The following is a 15,145-nucleotide window of genomic DNA, read 5'->3' on the forward strand; positions in this document are numbered from 1 at the left end:
TTGTTTTTCCTAACTTATTCCCCTCCACAAGGATCTCCACTACCTATGAAATGAAATCATGCCAGGCCATTTGGAGCTTCTTTATTTAAAGTGGCAAAGTGCAGCCACTATAGAGAACAGTATAGAGGTTCCTCAAAAAACAAAAAACATAGTTGCTGTATAATCCAGCAATCCCACTTGTGGGCATTTATCTGGACAAAACTATAATTTGATTAGATATGTGCACCCTTATTTTCATAGCAGCACCGTTCATAACAGACAAGACATAAAACAAACGCAATGTCCATCAATAGATGAATGGATAAAGAAGAGTTGGTACATATATACAATGAAATACTACTCAGCCATAAAAAAGAATGAAATAATGCCATTTACAATAGCATGGACAGACCCAGAGATTATCATACTAATGAAGTCAGAAAGTTCAAGTCAAATACCATAGCATAGCACTTATATGTGGAATCTAAAATATGACACAAATGAACTTATCTACACAACAGAAATAGACTCACAGAGATAGAGAACAGACTTGTGGTTGCCAAGGGTCAGGGTGGAGGGAGGGATGGATTGGGAGTTTGTGACTAAAAGATGCAAACTACTATATATAGAATAGATAAGATCCTTCTGTATAGCGAGAGAATTATATTCGATATACTGTGATAAACCATAATGGAAAATATGGTGAAAAAGATACTGAATCACTTTGCTGTGCAATAGAAATTAACACGACATTGTAAATCAACTATATACTTCAATAACTTTTTTTAAACATGTCAAAAAAATAAAATGACAAGGAACCTCATTTTCCAGACTCCCATCACATTTCCCGAAGCTGCACTTTCAGGCTTCAGCTTCTGAAGTGAGTCTCAGCTTCCTTGACTTCTGCCAGGTAATAGCCATCTTTTCCACAACCCCATTCAAGTCTGAAGACCTGAGGACCAGGAGAGTTGATGGTGTGAGTTTCAGTCCGAGTATAGGAGAGAAGCAATGACTCAGCGTGAAAACAGACTCTTCCGTTACCCTCCTCTTGTTCTACTCAGGCTCCGAGGGATTGGATGATGCCCACCCACATGGAGGAGCACAGTCGACTCAAACGTTAGTCTCAGCCAGAGACACCCTCACAGACGTAACTAGAATGACGTTTAACTAAATATCTGAGCACCCCATGTCCCAGATAAGCTGACAATAAAATAAACCATCACAGTAATAAAATCATATATGGGAGTTTCCGTCGTGGCACAGTGGTTAACGAATCCGACTAGGAACCATGAGGTTGCGGGTTCGGTCCCTGCCCTTGCTCAGTGGGTTAACAATCCGGTGTTGCCGTGAGCTGTGGTGTAGGTTGCAGACATGGCTCGGATCCCGCGTTGCTGTGGCTCTGGCGTAGGCCGGTGGCTACAGCTCCGATTAGACCCCTAGCCTGGGGACCTCCATATGCCGCGGAAGTGGCCCAAAGAAATAGCAAAAAGACAAAAAAAAAAAAAAAGAAAAATAAATAAATAAAATCACATATGCTTCTGCTTCCCTGAGTCCCGAGGATTTGTCCCTAAAGCATGAGCCCTTTGAAAGTTCACAGTCCCCTCTTGTCATCATGGCCTTTGATGTCACCTCTTAGTTCAGTGGTTCCCCATTTAGCTTGATATCAAAATCTGTTGTATTATAGGACATCCTTCTGAATCAGGATCTGAATTTGAGGCCCATCGTACATCAGAATATAAGCTTGTGCCCCAGACCCTCTTCTAAGGAATTTTAATAATCAACCTCACTGGGAAATAATGCTTTATGTTATAAAGTGCAGAGTCACTGGTTGCAGTGACCCCAAAAGCCAGAACCGGGATGTAATCAGTTTCCAGCGATTTAAATTCCTCCATCTCATTTCACCTGACTTTGACCCTCCTCCAGAACCTCCCCTTTGCCAGCTTAGGGGGAAATCAGGAAAACAGAACCATTTGCTCAGTTACTAGTATGTGGCACAAATTGAACTATGTAATTTACGTATGTTATTTCATTGTAATCCTCTAGTCGACCCTGTAATCAAAAGGGGGGGGGGTATTTTATAGATGAGAAAACTGAGCCTTCGAGGAGTTAAGTAATTTTCCCAAGAGAAAATTAATTAGTGAAAGGGCTGGGATTTATATTGCAATCCATTTGATTCCAAACACCATAGTTTTCCCACTACATCCCACTTTATGGTTAGTTGAGGAATTTCAGATGACCCTCTGATTGCAACAGATTAAAGATTTAGAAGAGATAAGCATCTTGTGCTTGGTCATCAGTCAATAATAGGTTTAACAGGTTGACTAAACACAGAGTGAAGCTGGAAATAAGGCAGTTTTCCACTCCATTAGGAAGACCCACAGCACTCTTTGGATAGAAATATTCAAAAACATTATTACATTACAGGGGCATCAAACACCTTTATGAAACTTGCAATATCCCTGTCCCATATCCCTGTTCAACATAATAAGCACTAAATAAATGACTCTTGAATTTTAAAATGATATATAATTTACTTAGGATTTATATTTTTCAGAGAAGAGACTCTTGAATAATTTCTTATTTGTTTGTTTGCTTCCTGAGAGTAAGAATAAGAATATTAGACATTCTTATAATCTAAACCTGAGAACTCTTCAGTAATTCCCCATTCGATTTATGTTTATCTTTAGATAAAAGGTGACTTGATGTTAAGTTTTAATTTGCTGTTTAGAAAGGCAGCATAAACGTCTTCCTTTCTGAGTGACACAGAAAATAAGTGTTTGACTGGCACACGAGTATAGTCCTCGAGATTATTCTTATTTAAGAGCCTTACACAGTTCATCTTTTGAGTTTTCAATAAATGCTTACTGCCTGATTGATTTCAAGGAGTAGAGTCTCTTACTAGTGGGAAACATTAGAATCAGTTGTCAGAGAACCTGTGTTCTGCTTGTATTTCCTTTCTTTTTTTCCTAAAAAACCTCCTTATATTTTCTAGTAGTAGCAATATAAGCAACACAGAAGTTCAGGTTGAGAAAGAGAAGAGTACTTAAGATAAACATGAAGAAAGTATTACCAAACTGCCTGCAGTGTGAATCTATCATATAGGGTCAAAATTGGTATAACAGAACTGGTCAGAAACTCACTACATTCCCTAGAACCTGGAGAATCTGGAGGATATAGCTACTAATTCGTAAATGTATTCTTGTGGCAACAGCCATCTGAATGATTTGACTAATCCTGCAGTTTATAGGTTGTAGTGAAATGTTAGAAAATGATTCCTTAGGCTCCATAAAAAATCCGATTTGAAGTATCAGTTAAGGACACAGTCTTACTGTGTCATGTGGCAGTTATTAATGGACTATCTTTGTTGGACTCTGGGTGGTTATTTCACATGTAAATAACTTGGCAGATGTTGCTGTAGATCTCTGTTTCTAAGCAAGGATTCTGCATTGTTGAGCCTTGGCTTTATCTCTTCTAATCCAAAAAACAATTTACTTTCTTCCTCCTCTCTCTTTCTCTCCTTCCTTCCCTTGGTCCCTCCCTTCTTCTCTCTCTCCCCCTCCCCTCCTCCTCTCCCCTCATCTCTATATCCTTCCTTCTCTCCTTTCCAGGAGAATGTCTTGAATCTCTTCAGTAGGACAGATCCATGTTAAACCTTAAAAATACAGTGATGAACACGGCAGTGTCCCTAAACTTAAGACACTCACAGAATATCTTCAACACACGAAAAAGAGGCGGAACTCAGAGGGTAAGTCCCTGATTACTTAGGGAGATTAAAGGAGGTTATAAAATATTATCAGAGAAGAAACAATTCAGCAAGTTTCAGTGGTAGTTAGCAAAGAATAAAGAAATTTGTTCTGGGCGTTCCCATCATGGCTCAGCAGAAACAAATCTGACTAGTGCCCATGAGGACACAGGTTCCATCCCTGGCCTCGCTCAGTGGATTAAGGATCTGGCATTGCCCTGAGCTGTTGTGTAGGTGGCAGATACAGCTCGGATCTGGCCAGCAGCTACAGGTCCAATGCAACCCCTAACCTGGGAACCTCCATATGGCACAGGTGCAGGCCTAAAAAGACAAAAAAATAAATAACCAAATGGTGGTGTTCCTGCCTTGGTGCAATGAGTTAAGGATATGGCATTGCTGCAGCTGTGGCATAGGTCAAAGGTCGAGTTCGGTTTCAGTCCCTGGCCCAGGAACTTCTGTATGCCTCAGTGCAGCCAAAAAAGAAAAAAGTTTGTTCTGAATTTGAAGTTACGCATGTTCAAATAAATTGACGCTAAGGAAAACTTATCAAAATTGCTCAGGGTCTAAGGATTGACTGATTTATAATGGGAGAAAGTCATAAAGTAGGTATTCATAATATCCATATTCCTGATATGTATTATATTTGATTATCAGAAATACTTTATCACTTAAAGTATCTCAAAAGAATTTTACTACACTTTGAATATGTAACCATATTTGAGTAACATTCATTTTATTTATTTTTTAAACCTAAAATGCACAATAAATTTTTTCTGAATTCTTAACTATGCTTTTATTCTATATACCCGAAACTGTTTCCAAGGTTAATTCATTTAACAAATATTTATTGAATACCTCCTATCTTCTAGGAACTGTGTCTGCAATAAAATTTTTTTAATTAAAATTTAAAAAGACATGGTCCAGCCTTCATGAAACTTGTATACTGGTAAATAGTCTCAAATTGTGTAATATAAATCATTGGCAAAGTAGAGTTTCCTTCAGAAAAATGCACTTCATAACAAATTTGGCTAAAATGCAAATATTCCAGTAAATAGGGCATGACTGCCTCTGCTGTTTTAGAACCACAGTTCTGAAACCACAAAGCACAGGCTTAAAGTGAAGTGGACTCAGTTCAAATTCAGCTTTGTTCCTTCTTAAATCTCTGACTTCATCTTCAAAATCAGAATAACACCAACTTTACAGACTTACTATGAAAATTACATGGCATATATGCAGGGAGACCTGACGCCCCAAAAGTGGTAACCCTTGAGACTGCTATTACTTCTGTTCGTGTCTTATTTTGTAAGTAAACCAGAAGATCGAATTGAAGTCAAATAAAACCTTAGGGCTTGCAAACTGGTAGGTCCTGGAACATTTGTGTGTTTATGATTGACTGAGGCATATCTAAATTTTTTTTAAATACCCTTGTTTGTAAAGTCTTTTGAATTATAAGAACCACTATTCTTTCTTTAATACGTTTCATATAGTCTGAGAATAATGTAGTATTTTCAAACTTAAGAAATTCTGGACCCTAAATTGAAGGGTGCTGGATTAGTCAATACTTGAACCTAAGATTTTTTGGGGGGAAGGTATGTGTGTAAGTGTGTGTGTGTGAGGATCTTTCATGCCTTTTGCCAGGATAATTAACATGAATTAATTAGAAACAACAACGTTGACATAGCAAGAGTCAAGCTGGAAATATGAATTCCCAGGAACATAGTCTGAAATCAGTAATTACTTTTAGAATGAATAGGAAGTGTTCTATGTGTCTATTGATGATGGTAAAATCCCTAATTCGACTTTTTTTGCATTCATTAAAAAATTATAATCTGTTACAAATTATGAGTTGCTGTATTCCAGTTGAGATCTGCACCACTTCCAAATAACACAAGTTAACAGGTTGTTTTTCCTCCTCCCAAATTATTTGACTTACATCACCAAATGTTTCCAGAGGATGTTTAGAAAGTGTTCATTACTTCTGATAGTGGTAGAAGGATCACTTAAAACTAGAATTAAAGAATGTTTCATTTACTTGGAAAGAATTATAGCCTTAAAGCAATTAAAATGAAAATTATTTGGCAATCATCTAGAAAAGACTAATAAGTGCTCATATTTCATTATAGTTTCCATTACAGAATTCGCTTCTTATTATACACTCACATATTCCTTTCTTTTTATTCTAATAAAATATTTGTGTTAAATGTAACAAGAGTTAACCAATTATAAAGTTGATCAAAATAAAATTTCTCAAATGAATCCGAACATTTTCTTGCTCTTAGAAAACACTTAGTAATAAATCTTTCAAATCACATATAAGAACCTGTTTCCAAACAATAGGATGTCTTTTTCCATTACATACAGCGACACTCCCAGTCAGAGTGGCCTCATGTCATCATGTATTCATTTATGCAAGACTCACATTTCACAGATGTGCACAGACCCTTTTATCCTTAAACAACTTTATCAAACTGTATGACTAAACTGCTATATCTGGAAAGGAGGGGCACTGGTGTCCTACTGGGAAAGCACAGGGAAATGTGTGGGATTGGGTCACTTTGTCGTACCACAGAATTTGATGAAACACTGTAAATCAACCATACTTTAATAATAATAAAAAAGAAACTCATATCATAAAAAAAACCAAAAAAAAATATTACTTGTAAATCTATATCATAAAAAAAATTTTTTTTTGTAATTTTGGCCTGGTCTTTTACCACTTTCATTTCCTTCATAAAGCAATGTTTAACTGGAGTTCCCATCGTGGTGTAGCGGAAACAAATCCGACTAGGAACCATGAGGTTGCAGGTTCGATCCCTGGTCTCGCTCAGTGGGTTAAGGATCTGGCGTTGCTGTGGCTGTGGTGTAGGCCAGCAGCTGTAGCCTGAGAATCTCCATATGCCGCGGGTGCAGTCCTAAAAAAAAAGAGAGATGTTTACAAGAAATAGCTGAAGGTGAAGATATTAAAAAAATAAAAGAGCAGTTCATCTGGCCACTGATGGCTGCTTATTTGGCATATAATTGACCAGATGTCTGTGTGTCTCTTATCAATCTAACACTTAGAATAATTATAAGGAAACACCTTATAAGTGGAAGATGTGATTTGTCTCTGAGGAGCTCATTCTGTTTGACAGGGTCTTTTTTTAATAAATATTTTTTAAAATATTCCTGCAAAGAAAGCATCTTTTTTGATAAAGACTGGGAGTAAAAAAAGAACAGGAAGAGGCTAAGTCAAGGAACCTGCTTACAGATTCAGCCATGAACTAGAATGCCAGGGGTTGGGATGGAATGTATTCACATGTCCATTTCTGTCTTTACATCTCTCATATCCATAAGACACTGTTCTGTGTCTTTCTAACAGGTTCCCACTGTCAGTAGCTTCACCCAGCAATCCTTGGTAGAACTCACGTTCCTTTCTCTTGCCCCGTACTTCCAAATTGTTCATTACCGATGCATCTTTTACAAGCCCTAAGTTTTCCCCTTCTCCTGAATCTTGGATTCTGCTTCACTAAAATATGGCAAACTTGGATGAATACATTTGGTCTGATGGCTCACAATGTCCTGACATGCAAGGCAGCTTGACGGTAACTTCGAGGAGGGAGTGGGAGGGGAAACATCTGATGAAGAGAGAGAGGCTGTAGTTGTGTGGTCGTGGCTTTTATATAGAAACAGGCAACATCCCAGTTCTACCAGCACCGAGGCAAAGGGCAAAGGGCTGTTATTTGCCCCCTCATCTCCTGTACCGTCGCAAACCCTTACTAAGCACCCTTAACCAGATACTGTGCTGAACCACAGACTGAATGCAAAAGCAAAGGGGGCCGTGTTCTACCCTCTTGAATTTTGAAATGCTGTCCAAGACCTGCAGACATGCTCGATTATAAAGGGAGATGAATTATAGTAAACTACAAGTTTTTTAAAAAGCTCTGAGGGTAGGGAGAACAGAGTTATCCCATCCATTCGTATATATGATTTATACCCCCTGCCACACATACTTCTGGCTGCCTTAAGGTATAGTCTAATCTGATGTCATCCGAATCAAATTTCATGAATGGAGGGCATCAGGGAAAGTCATAAAATATGCTTTTCTCTGGATCATTCCTCTACCCTCAATACTGCCCTTCAAAGGGCACCTTGTCCCCTTGCCTGACAGCTAATGTTTCCCAAAGCTGGGAGCTCTTGCTAGTACTTGTGGGTGGACTGGGTCAGCAGTGTCATAGGTATACTCTTCTCAACAAAAACCCTGACAAGTTTTTGAGGGGCAGAGGGAGGGGCTCTGAATACAAGTGACAGAGATAAAGCACTAGCTCTGGGGGTCTGTGGATTAGTACTTCCCAACTACAAGTAGCCATTTAATTGAAAAGGTATTTTCGACTTATTAGAGAGAAAAGTGACTGGCAAAGTTTAACAGGAATATACTCACATAAAACGTCGATTTCCAATTTATAAATGATAATGTGAAAAGTGGCAGTAATAGTGGAGTCAATAATACTTGAGTAATCAGAACTGGGATACATTCTGAAATACCCACTGGTGGATGTTAGGCAATTTAGACATCTATCACTGTTCTTGGAGTATTTTCACTCAGAACTTGTGCATATGTCACACTGATAGGCAACACGGAAAAGTCAGAATGGATTGATACCAGTGAAGCACTGGGAACTAAGATAGGGTTTTTTTTCTAGGGCATGGATACTGATATGATAGTTTACTGCTAGTAGGAGATGAATTTCAGCAAAAGGGAAGAGAACTGTATCAGTGCTTGCAGGCTGTGGTACCAAGATTGATGCTGGATAACTTTAACTTCATTCCTTTCCAAAGAAGCTACTCCTTCCTTCACATGTAAGTTTTGAATCTTCTGGCTGATTTTCTAATTCTGAATGTTCACAGAAGATTCAAAAAACATATTACCTACCAAAAGACCAAAAATGGCTAGAAGAAGTCTTCTAGTAAAATGTTTAATAAGGAATCAATTTGAGGGAAGGTAAATTGGTACAACCACTGTGGAAAACATTATGAAAGGTTCTCAAAAACCTAAAAATTGACTACCATGTGACCTAGCAATTTCACTCCTATTATATATCTGAAAAAAAAAAAAAGGAAAACACTAATTTGAAAAGATACATAAACCTCACTGTTCATAGCAGCATTATTTACAATTGGCAAGATATGGAAGCAACCCAAGCATCCATCAACAGATGAATGCATAGGACAGGCACATGTAAAAGAATGAAATTAGAACACTCCCAGAATTCCCGTCTTGGCACAGCGGAAATGAATCCAACTAGGAACCATGAGGTTGCAGGTTTGATCCCTGGTCTCGCTCAGTGGGTTAAGGATCCAGTGTTGCTGTGAGCTGTGATGTAGGTCGCAGATGTGGCTCGGATCTGGCATTGCTATGGCTGTGGTGTAGGCTGGCCCCTGTAGCTCCAATTGGACCCCTAGCCTGGGAACCTCCATATGCTGTAGGTGTGGCCCTAAAAAGCAAAAATAAAATAAAATAAAATAAAATAAAATAAAATAAAGAAATTAGAACACTCCCAGACAACATGCACAAACATAAGCTCAAAATTGATTAAAGACCTAAGCATAAGACAGATACTATAAAACTCTTAGAAGAAAACATAGGCAGAACAATCTCTGACATAAGTCGAAGCAATACTTTCTTGATCCACTTCCTAGAGTAATGAAAATAAAAACAAAAATAAACAAATGGGACCTAATTAAACTTAAAAGTTTTTGCACAGCAAAGGAAACCATAAACAAAATGAAAAGACAACCCACAGGATGGGAGAAAATACTTGCAAATGTAGTGACTGACAAGGGATTAATCTCCAAAATATACCAACAGGTTATGCAGATAAATATCAAAAAAAATTAACAACCCAATCAAAAGGTGGGCAAAAGATCTAAATAGACATTTCTCCAAAGAAGACATACAGATGGCCAAAAAAACACATAAAAAGATGTTCATGTCACTAATTATTAGAGAAATTCAAATCAAAACTACAATGAGGAGTTCCCGTCGTGGCGCAGTGGTTAACGAATCCGACTAGGAACCATGAGGTTGCGGGTTCGGTCCCTGCCCTTGCTCAGTGGGTTAACGATCTGGCGTTGCCGTGAGCTGTGGTGTAGGTTGCAGACGCGGCTCGGATCCCGTGTTGCTGTGGCTCTGGTGTAGGCCGGTGGCTACAGCTCCGATTCGACCCCTGGCCTGGGAACCTCCATATGCCGCGGGAGCGGCCCAAAGAAATAGCAAAAGACAAAAAAACAAAAAACAAAAAAAAAAAAAAAAAAAAAAAAAAAAAAAAAACTACAATGAGATATAAAACCTCACACCAGTCAGAATGACCATCATCAAAAAATCTACAAAGAATAAGTGCTATATAGAGTGTGGAGAAAAGGGAACCCTCCTACACGGTTGGTGGGAATGTAAGCTGGTGCAACAACTATGGAGAACGGTATGGAGGTTCCTTAAAAAACTAAAATACTACTAAACTAAACTAAACTACAGGATTACCATAAAATCCAGAAATCCCACTTCTGGCCTATTTCCAGAGAATACCATAATTTGAAAAAATACATGCACCCCAATGTTCACTGCAGCACTATTTACAGTAGCCAACATGTGGAAGCAACCTAAATGCCCATTAACAAAGGACTGGATAAAGAAGATGTGGTACATATATACAATGGGATATTACTCAGCCATAAAAAAAGAAAGAATGCCATTTGCAGCAGCATGGATGGACCTAGAAATTATCATACTAAGTGGAGTAAGTCAGACAGAGAAATATAAATATCATATGAAATCATTAATGTGGAGAATGTAACAAAAAATGATACAAAAGAACTTTCAAAACAGAAAAAGACTCAAAGATTTTAAAACCAAATTTATGGTTTACCACAGGGGAAATTTGGGATGGAAAAGATAAATTGGGGGTTGGGATAGGCATATATACATTACTGTATATAAAATAGATATGTAACAACGACCTACTTTATAGCACAGGGTAAGCTACTCAATACTATGTGATAACCTATATGGGAAAAGCATCTGAAAAGGAATGGGTATATTTATGTGTATAACTTATTTACTTTGCTATACACCTTGAAAAGTTAAAACTAACACAACTTTCAAGTCACTTATACTCTAATGGCATTATTAAGAAAAAAGCCAAAAAGATGAATGGATAAAGATGTATATATGTACAATGGAATACTCCAGAGCCATAAAAAAGAAAGAAATGTTGTCACTTGCAGCATGAATGGACTTAGAGGATATTATGCTAATTAAAATAACTCAGGCAGAAAAATACGAAGACTATATGATATCACTTATATGTGGAATCTAAAACATAGAACAAACTACTGAATATAACAAAAAAGAAGCAGACCACAGATATAAAGAACAAATTAGTGATTACCAATAGGCCAAGAGAAGGGGGGAGGGGACAAGATGGGGTAAGGAATTAGGAGGTACAACCTGCTATGTACAAAATAAATAAGCTACAAAGACGTATTGTCCAACACAGGGAATGTAGCCAATATTTTGTAATAATTGTAAATGGAGTATAACCTTTAAAATTGTGAATCACTACATTGTACACTTGAAACATATAATATTGTATCTCAACAATACTTGAATTAAATTAAAAAATTGTCCATTTGATATCACAAGATGCAGTAAATTACCAGGGTCTTAAGTTTTCAACCATTACATAGATTTCCCCCAATCAGTGTAGAAATTATTGTTCCATAAACTCCTCTTGAATTACAACCATGTTCGTTATAGCAGAAGGGAGAGGGCACTCCTTGTTATTGACACTAAAATCATCCTAAAAACCACAATCATGTGATATCCTTACCCTTTTCAATCCATGGCTAAAAATTCCATCCTCACATGTAATATATCTCTTCTTTAGAGTCATTCATCCAACTCAGCTTCAAGAAAAATCCACATAATGATTTAAGCAAATACATACACACAGAGACACATGTTCACACATGCGCACACACACACACGTACATGCGCATGCACATGCACACACACCTGGTTTATTAAAGTGATCCTGACAAAAAAAGTAATTTTCATGCCTTTGAGTATTTCACCAATAAATACCTTCACAGTAATCAAACCTTTGCTACATTCCATTTGCTGCATTATAAATGCATCTATGAAGGGTTTTATATATTCACTGATCTAGTTATGGTTTTTCTTTTTTTAAATGTGTCTAATGATAATAATCTCATATTCCCGATCATCACATAGTCTGTTCTGCTCAGTCTACACAAGAAGGGGAAAACCAAGCATAGTGGTGGTGTAGTAGGGTTCTCCAGAAAAACAGAACCAATGGAAGATAGATCTATCCAGAGAGACTGATACATAGATATACACACATATGAATTGGCTCATGTAGTTGTAGAGACTGAGAATCCCCACAATCTGCCATCTGCAAACTGGAGACCCAGAAGAACCTGTGGTGTTATGTGGTCTATGTTCAAAGGTCCAAAAAACTAGGAGTGCAGATGTCTGAGGGCAAGATGTCCCAGCTGCAGCCAAGAATAGATTCTTCCTTGCTTCACCTATTTTGTTGTTGTTGTTCTATCCAAGCCTTCAAGAGACTCGATGATACCCCTCCACATTAGTGTGGGCCATCTTCTTTATTCAGTTTCCCAATTCAAATGCTAATCTCTTCTGAAAACACCTTCACAGACACACCCAAGAATAATGTTTTACCAGCTCTCTGGGCATTCCTCAGCCCGTCTTGTGGATGCGTTGAGTGACCCATCACAGGTGGTGTTATCAGCTTCATTAACATCACTTCCGATACGGCCTTTTATGTGGCTTGGCACTATGCTCAGCATTTTATTTACCTGACCTCAGTTAGTCCTCTCAACAATGCAATGTGACAAGTGCTATATAGCAATTATCTCCATTCTTTAGATTAGGAAATTGAGGCTTAGAGGAATTCAGTAACTTGTCCAAGATCACAGGGTGAGAAGCAGGGCAGGCATTAAATAGTTGTCTGCCAGATACCAAAAGACCACACCCAAAGCCCTCATCCCCTAATTGCTCTGTCCAACTTAAAAACAGGTTCTTGGTTATGTTAAAGCACCCTATCCATATAAAACACATGTGAAGGTCAGGTGAGAGTAATGTTTGTTGGTTAAGTAAACAACATGACTTGTAGACTTTCTCAAATTGAGAGCTTTCTTTTATTTACTTACTTTTTATACCATATTTTGTCATAGAGTTAAAACTAAGATTTAATACCAAAAAAAAAAAAAAAACTTCATGAAAAGCAGTTGGTCAGAAAACCAACCTGGCAACAACAGAAGATGTGCGAAGCAGAGTGACACTGGCTGCCAGGCACACATGTCACTCACTCCACACCATTTTTCTACCCAGAGCCTAATGGGAAAGCATTAAGTTGACCGCAACTCCACGTTTCTCAGGGTTTGGCAGGCCGTCTCTTCTCAAGGGCTGGCATGACCCCACAAGCAGTCCAAACAGCTGCTCTGGGACCCGGCCACTCAAGGTGTGGGCGTTTCGATTGGTGTGGATGGTGGCAGTCAGCAGACCACAGGGCCAGGTTCCCATCATGGTCCCCTCAGAATCCAGGTAATCAAGGGGACTCTCCCCCATCCCTTCCACATCCCACACTTAGTCCAGAAAGGTTGGGTGGAGAGAGAGAGGCTTCCACGCCAAGCAGAAGAACACGCTGGGGAGGCAAAATTCCCCCGCACTGCGGGGGCGTGCCAGGCTTCCAAGCAGCCCTGGGCTCATCTGCCGCAGCCCTTGGGTGTGGAGCAGGCCTGTCACTCTATGTGTCGGCGTGCATCCCACTGATGTGACTCACTTGGAAACGCTCTCTGCTCTGGGGGTGGGCCTGTGCTTTTCACTCCCTCCCAGGATTTCCTGCGAGTTGAAGGATCACGGGGAACTGCCAGAATGATCATGCGCAGATGGCGGGGAAGGTTACATGTCAGCGAAGACCAAGCACTTTTGGTCTTTTCGGGAGTAGCAAGTCAAAATAAATGCAGCTCTTAACACAGGAGGCTCACTGGGCAAGTCCAAGAGAAAAGCACGTGGGCTTTCGCCTTAGGCAGAAAAGGATCCACAGAGGGAAACAGACGCAAAAGTGTTCCTGCTGGTCCACTAATGATGTTTATTAGCACAGAGACTACTTCAGGTACTTTATATGCTATTTAAAAGCCCTAAAAATTTAAGTTAAGCTGATTCATGATAAATGTATTTTATATTTGACGTTTCAGAATAGTAACTCAAACATTTCAGAAATCTGTTTTTACTTACGCTGTGTTTTGCCTCTACCACGAAGTGAACAGCTCAGATACAGTAACCCTTCCCATATAATTGACTCCTACCTCCAACCTTCCTTCTGAATATTCAGACACACAGCTGTGGGAGTGAAGTGAGAGGCAGGAAAACTGACAGTGAAAAAAATCTCTGTTTCACATAAATTCAGGCACTTTGGGGGTTGGGAGATATGTTTTCCAGAGAGTTAGACACTTTTTCACTCTTAATAGAGAAAGTTGTCATCAGCATTACAGAATTGCAAATACTAAATTTAAATACCAATTTAAATTAAACATGAATGAAGAAAAAAATACAAACACACTCTAATAGGAAAACACTTCAAATTCCTAGAATATCTGCATTGATTTAGAAGGATAGTTATCTAGGTCCTATCTGGATATTGCATTTTCAACCTGCAACAAAAGAATAAATATGAACATTAGACTCATAAAGATCAAAGTCAAATATAGACACTATGACGTTGGAAGAAGCACTTCAGGTGATATTTGGATGAATTGGTTACACACTTGAAGCCATGGGTCTTCATCTAAAATACGAGGAAAATAATATCTAGGATACAGGTAATAGAGCCTACAAGCTTCCACTGGTTTGTAAACCCCATGAGAGCAGGTAATCTGAGGTTTGGGGCATTTCCCACCAGCGGCTATATCTTCAGTACCTGACATTGCCTAGCACTCAGATATTTGTTGAATGAATGAGCAAATGCTGTACACACACAAAAAAAAGAGATCCCATATGTAAAGTATCTACCCCCATTTAATTAATGAATATTAATGCCTTCATTAACTTCCACCTGACTCCATCTACATTCCTACCATACTAATTCAAATGTTTAAAGATAAATTATTTTGACTCAATTCAAATAACAGATTCATGTTCAGATATTCTTATACATTTACACTAAGAATTATCTTTGAGTCTTTTTTATTCCCTTTATTAAGTAAATTAGCAAAGACTATTCATTCATCCTCCAGAATATGTCTCAGGGCCATCCATTTCTCTCTACCTCCACTGCCACTATCTAATCTAAGTTTGATTCCCCAAATGGATTCTTGCAGTAACCTCCTAACTGGTGTCTCCCATCTCAC

At 38.5% G+C, this 15,145-nt stretch overlaps 1 long non-coding RNA gene across 2 annotated transcripts in view; it reads left to right on the forward strand.

Moving 5' to 3' along the window:
* LOC146403586 (uncharacterized) overlaps positions 1-15,145 on the forward strand; it is a 403,397-nt gene that overhangs the window by 304,238 nt on the left and 84,014 nt on the right. The window contains exon 6 of one of the 2 annotated variants that reach the window (XR_014804493.1): positions 3,588-3,724. The exons of the other annotated variant lie outside the window; for it this stretch is intronic. This is a non-coding gene — a long non-coding RNA (uncharacterized LOC146403586). The remainder of the gene's footprint in view (positions 1-3,587; positions 3,725-15,145) is intronic. 2 annotated transcript variants of the gene reach the window in all.

Source organism: Sus scrofa, chromosome 5 (assembly GCF_054392235.1).
Source record: "Sus scrofa isolate SSC_HxYL_T2T_F1_AM1 chromosome 5, Sscrofa_HxYL_maternal_Yorkshire_Landrace_v2.0, whole genome shotgun sequence".
Lineage (NCBI taxonomy): Eukaryota > Metazoa > Chordata > Mammalia > Artiodactyla > Suidae > Sus > Sus scrofa.